The following is a 6726-nucleotide window of genomic DNA, read 5'->3' on the forward strand; positions in this document are numbered from 1 at the left end:
ATGGCAGCCCCGAGTGCCTGCAGCAATGATAAGGTCATCTCTGCAAATGCAGTGAGTTCCAGGATGTGGGGAGGAAATGCTGGCAAGAGACCTGAATTTACTTCAGAAAATGAGTCATTTGGCTTCGCTTCTGTGTGCTGCCTGTTTTCTAATCATCACTTAAAGGGACAAATTAAGGTTACATGCTAGGTAATACTTGCTTTCTTGATTTTTTTTCTTGTTTGAGTCCTTTTCTACTGTGTGTTTTGAGGCAGTATGAGGTACTGTCAAACAGCAATGTGGCTTTACTGACAGAGTTACCTGTGGTTTTATATTTGAAAAGACAGGGAAGATATGAATTGGTGGTTCATCACCAGTTGTGGTGCTTAGGTTGCTTTCCTAGTGGAGCAACTCTGAGGCAAGTAACAGCATCACAGATGATTCCTCCCCTACTATCTCCTATCTCAACATTTCCTTGCTGTAGTAGTTACAGCCAGCTCTCACGGGAGAAGTGATATGTCAGGTTTTCCGTCTCTCAGTGACTGCTTCCTTGTCACCACTCATATTGTAACATCTCAGTCTGTACCTTTCCATTCCTTTAACTCTTCAGGATTCATTAATGTATATAGCATTTCTTGTTGTCTGATGCCCTTGATGTCTGCTGTGCATTTTCTAAAAAGAAAGCACCTTCTGAGATGCTGGGGTTTTCTGTACAGTTTGCAATCAACCCCAGATGGGCCTTGCTAACTAGAAGAACCCCTCTTGCAGCTCTGGTATCCTCCACAGCTTCCCTATTCTACTTGTGGTTTCCTAGGACTTCAGGCAATTTCTATAGTATTTGTAACAAGAGAACCACAAACTGTAACTGCTGTGTTATTTGCTAAATTTGGAGTATAGCAGAAGACTGAGAACATGTCTACAGTTATACTGCAGGAACATATCTTCATTGTTTCGTACCTAGCTTTCTTCTAACACTGAGACAGCTAGACCAGATCATTGCTGTAAGCAGTGCTTGTTGAAATCTAGTGGCTTGTGGTCTAAAGACAGTCCTCTCGTAGTAACAAATGGTGCCTATATTACTGTTTGATCTTTGAAGGAAGGAAAGGTGAATGCCTTCTTACGGGTGTCACATAAAGACTGTTTTTAGAAGGTCTGGGCAAAGCTAATTCTGTTCCTAGCCAATGTGCTATCTCTACCTGTTTGTGTTTTTTTGTGTGTGGGAGAAATCTTTATGGATGATAGGTTGGACGCGATGATCTTGAAGGTCTCTTCCAACCTGGTCCTATTCTATTCTATTCTATTCTATTCTATTCTATTCTATTCTATTCTATTCTATTCTATTCTATTCTATTCTATTCTATTCTATTCTATTTAGAAATTCTGTATTTGTTCACAATGTGGAAATGAATGTTTGTTGTGGTGGGAAGCATCGAGCAGACAATCAATATGATTGGTAATCAGGCTTCAACTTTATTGTTCAAAAACACAGCTTATATAGTATATTCAGCAACTAAATATGCATACGTGTCATTATTCTATTAGCTATTAGTCCAGGGTTACATCATATTATCCAACCTACTTGCGGTTAGGCCTACGTGCAACTCCACAACCTCCTTTCTCAGTAGGTCTTTGTTTCGCATATATACTTTGTTTCACATACTACTATCTTGTAAGTAACTATTGCACATGGTGCTATCTTATGAGAAACTGCAAGCACAGTCACAGGGCTGTGGTGACCTTGCTATATCTGCATACCAGCTAAGCTGTGAGCAGTAAACAGCAAGATGGAGTCTGGCCTATACACTCTGATTAAACAGCTGTTCCATAGAACCATGTCCCTGCAATTCAAGCCATTCCTCAACAAATGTTGAATTTTCAGAGGCCTTTCATACTCTTGTTTTTTACCCTTGTTTTCTCTAAACTAAGTACTGGAGGAAGTAGCACTCACTGACCCTATTAAAGTATTTTAACATCTAGAAGTTAAAGGCCCAAGTTAGTAGTGGTTTGATACTGCGATATGACGATTAAGAGGCTCCCTCTAGTGACTGATTCATATCTGAAATCTCCCTATATTTCAGAAAGCATTTGAGTCACTGTCTACCAGTCTAAAAGTCATAGCACAGTGGTGTAAAATAGTGTTATTTCTTTGAACTCTGATTTACACTAGGTCTTCAAAGCCTGAATGCCTAGGAGAAGCTGCAGAGCTTTACCTGTTGTCCTGGAGCATGTAATCCAGGTTTGTGACACTGGGAAGGAACCTGGTTTGTGTAATTCAGACTGCTCTGTGAGTCTAAGTGAAGTGGGAGTGAGTGAAAGAGTCACTTCAGAACTCCACTCCTGGCCTGGGGTAAAACAGTAAATCATTGTTTCCTTTTTTGAAAAACAGTGGGCTGTGCTGTCTAAGCATGACAGCCTATATTGGCCAGTATAAATGGTAGGGGCCAGGAACCTGCATGTAGGAATGATCTAACAGAGTGAGAACTTAGTCAAAGGAAACTTTCTTTTTTTCTGGATATTGGTCCTATTATTTTTGTTGGCTTTTTAATTATTTTTTTTTTTTTATTAGAAGCCATGAATAAAGTGTATAAAAGGCACTTTTATAAGAGAGTTAGAAGTTAGCTTTCTTCAGAGTAGCTTATAGCTTATCATAGGTAATTAAAAAGGGCCATGAGCACACTGTACAGCTCAGAAAAAACTGCTGTAGATGATCTTCAATAGGAAAAACAAATAATAAAAGTCTCCTCCTTCTGCTTGCCTGCACAAGAGGGTGCTTAATTCAGATTCCCAAGACCTTTTGCTGCTTCTAGGCCTTTGTCATGGGTTGAGTTGAATCTGCTGCAGATATTCAATTCCAAGCTGCCATCATGCCAGCTTCAAAATGAAAGTGCTGGCTGTAACAGAGCATTATGGGGCTTGAAGTTCAGATTGTAACATGAAAGGCTTCTTGTTCTGGTTGATGCTTTTGCTTTTCAGGTTTGGGGTGTTGGTCTTTTCTCCTGAGTGGGCTGTAAAATTGGGGGTGGGGAAGGTCACTGGCTTCTGCTGCTGTATTTTGCTGCGTTTTTCTGCAAATAGGCTAAGGCAATTGTGCATTGTATTCTCTCATTTCCAGTAAAACTCTATCTCAACTCTTTTTCTCAACCTAGAGGTTTTTCTTTGTGTTATTTTCCCTCCTGTTTGAGGAGAGGGGTGGAGAAGTTGTGAGAGTGGGCTGTGTTAACCCCGGACAGTCATGCACTTGTTTTGTCTTGGGTTTACAGCTCTTTTTTTTTTCCTCTTTTTTTTTTTCCTCTTTATTTTTCTGTGTTGGTTTGTTCCCACTCAGGAGCACATAGCCCATGTGTTGTCCCACAGCAGTGGCCACTACTCAGTAAGCCACTTGTGGTACTTTTAGGTTGTACCTTTAAAACTTTCCACAGATCTTGAATAGAAAGTGGTAAAATGTAAATAAATCACTATTAGATCTAAAAAGGAAAATAATGATAGCTCTAAACAATCCCATTGGAAAGATAATGGATTTAAACTAGTTGTGCTAAACAATCTATCTCTCTTCCTCAGGCTGGGATATACTAACTGGCTTCTGCTTGACCTTGACTGCATTGTTTTGGCTAAGTCTAAAAATATCTCTCTGCTCCTTTCTCTTGTCCTCTTGTACAAAAGGGGGTAAAAGGGGGGCAGGATGGGAAAAGCAATTAGCTTCCCCTGGTCTTTGGCCAGGGGGGTTCTTGTGCTGTTTATTAATTGTAAATATCTGTAAATACTGTCAATATTGTATATTTTGTACCTATTCATTGCATTTCATTGTAGATTGTAGTTTTGCTTGCAAATACAGCTTTCATTTGCTTCCAACTAAGCTAGTCTGGCAAATTTAATGTTAGGGGGAATTTTCAACCCATCACACCACTCTAGAGGGGCATCCAACTCAACTAAGCATCATATTGTCACTCCTGCTGTCGTCCTCTCTGGACAATGCAGGCCATGAATGCATCTATTGCAATCTGTGTGGATAATGACTTTTAGGAACAGTCATATTCAAGTTCAGTGCTTAATAACAGGCAGGTGGTTTCTTGTCCTCTCTTCCTTCTGCTTCAGTGAAAGTAGTGGTAGCTAAATGTGTGTAAATGCATACATACACACTAGAATTTATAGAGCTTATTTCAAATATTTCCTGGGGGTTTGTGTTTGGTTGTGTTTGGGATTTTTTGTGATTTTTTTTTTTGTTTGGTTGTTTTTTTTTGAGATGGGAAAGAAGAGCAAAGTAGATTCAGAGAAGTCTTTTGGCAGTTGAGGCTCCTAGCCTAGTTTTTACACCAAAATATTAAAAAATAAACCAGAACAAGAATGTTTCACAAGCAGTAAGGACAATACAGAGTGGAGAGATCTGATCTGATCTTTCTGCAAGGCTGGAAGCTGTAGCCTTGCCAGCAGCAGCTCATCCTATGAGGGGGTTGGACGTGGCACTTGGTGCTATTGTCTAGTAATGAGGTCTGTGGTGAGAGGTTGGTCTTGATGATTTTTGAGGTCTCTTCCAACCTTGGTGATACTGTGATACTGTCATAAAAAAAGCCTGTATCTTTTAAAGCTGCTTGAATCTGTAAGAGGCAGGGATAAAGCAAAACAGTACATGAGGATCTGAAGTCAATACCTGATCCCATGTTCTGTGGCTTTGTGAATTTTTCATCACTGTAGCTGTTCTTGCATATACCAAGAGCTGTAATCTCACTGGGGTGCTATTTCAACTACAATTGATGGTCAAAAAAATCTATGTTTGTTTTTGTTGTTGTTTCAACTCCTCTGTGATGCTGAGACATTAGCATAGGGAGAAACTATCTAGAAAAGTGACTATGAGAATTTTGATAAATAATTTTACTAGCATGATATTTTATAAGACAACACAGCAAAAAAACACAAACCGCCTGTGTCACTACATAAAGGCTAGATAAGACTCTCCCAGAGTGTCACAAATTTTCAATGCTTTTCTTAATTCAAGTAGTATGAAGTCAGGAATGCCTTTGTGGTAATACAATTTATCAAAGCTGTTAAAAATGAAATATAAGAGGCTTTAGTTTCTACTGCTTATTAATTAGCAATTAGTAATAGTGGGTGTTCTACTAAAAAAAGAAAAAAAAAACCCCACCCTAAACACTTTGTGTATTTCATAGTCAGGTCAAGTTTTCTGTCTACTGGAAAGTGATCATTTAAACCTTCACATAGAAAATCTGTAATTCAGCATCCACAATGGTATGGAATCTCAAAAGGTAAAAGGTGTTGAGACTCCTTAAAATGCTGGGATCCATACTGTAGTGCAAGTGTTGCATTCAGATTGCATATGACTTGCAGGGGACAGAGTCAAGCAGACCCAACAACAAAGTGAAAAAGAAACCCTGGAGTACATTTTGTTAATGGTTATTATTCTAGGTTTATAGACATATTGTTCCTCGTTACTACAGTTAACAAGTTAGCTTTTTCAGTAATTTTTCAGTCAGTATTTTTCTGTCAGCTGCCACCAGCTGAGTGGAGCATTTCAAAAGCCATTGCACATTTTGATTTCAACTCATAGCCAACACCACAGAGAAAATCACAGAGAGAAAGAACACTGACATGTAAATGCAGAGTATTAAAAACAGTTCTTGTTAAATTAAAGACCTTTTATATAGCATTTTTGTATTACAAACTTGCAGAGGAGCACTCACCTTCGGGAATTGAGGATTCACTCCAGAGCAGATCTTGCTTGTTTAAAATCCCAAGTCACATAAATGGTCGATTGCAATTACAATAGCTGAGTACTGAAATGGCTCCAGCACAGCAGAAAGGAGACATGCAAGTTCATCACAGGGACAATGTTTGCACTCTCAGGGAATGTGGTATTGCTCCAGAAATCAATGGTGGGAACAATCCTAGTGAAGCCACAAAGAAACATCTGTGCTGTGATAGTTTATGTAGAACAGAAATATAGTCTTGTATAATGGCATTCTTAAGCTGAGGTTGTACTACAGACTTCTGCTGGCATATCTATGTTGGTCAAGGATGTGAAATGCATTTTTGCCAGTGTATTGTGGGAAAGAAATCATAGAATCATGGAATCAATAAGGTTGGAAAAGACCTCAGAGATCATCACTACACAAGTCCAACCTATTACCTAATACCTCATGACTGACTAAACCATGGCTTCAAGTGCCACATCCAGTCCTTTTTTGAACACCTCCAGAGACAGTGACTCCACGACCTCACTGGGCAGCCCATTCCAATGGAAAATAACTCTGTGAAGAACTTTCTCCTCACCTCAAGCCTAAACTTCCCCAGCACAGCTTGAGACTGTGTCCTCATGTTCTGGTGCTGGATGCCTGGGACATGGATGTGTTAAATGCCATCCTGTTGGACTCTGCCCATCTGTCCTGCCTGTCAAGTTCCCTCTGGAGAGCCCTTCTACCCTCTAAACAATAAATACCTGCTCCCAACATGGTGTTGTCTCAATCCCCTTGTCCAAATCATCAATAAAGATATTGAATAGGATTGAACACTGATCCCTGTGGGACACCACTAGTGACTGGCCTCCAGCTGGATATGGCACCACTCACTACTACTCTCTGGGCTCAGCCCTCTAGCCAGTTCCTAACCCAGCACAGAGTGCTACTGTCCAAGCCATAGGCTGACAGCTTGGCCAGGAGTTTGCTGTGGCGAACGGTGTCAAAGGCCTTGCTGAAGTCCAGGTAGACCACATCCACAGCCTTCCCCACATCCACCAGG

Source organism: Melanerpes formicivorus, unplaced genomic scaffold, assembly GCF_026170545.1.
Source record: "Melanerpes formicivorus ecotype bairdi unplaced genomic scaffold, bMelFor1.0.p_v2 SCAF_1, whole genome shotgun sequence".
In the NCBI taxonomy this organism is placed as follows: Eukaryota; Metazoa; Chordata; class Aves; order Piciformes; family Picidae; genus Melanerpes; species Melanerpes formicivorus.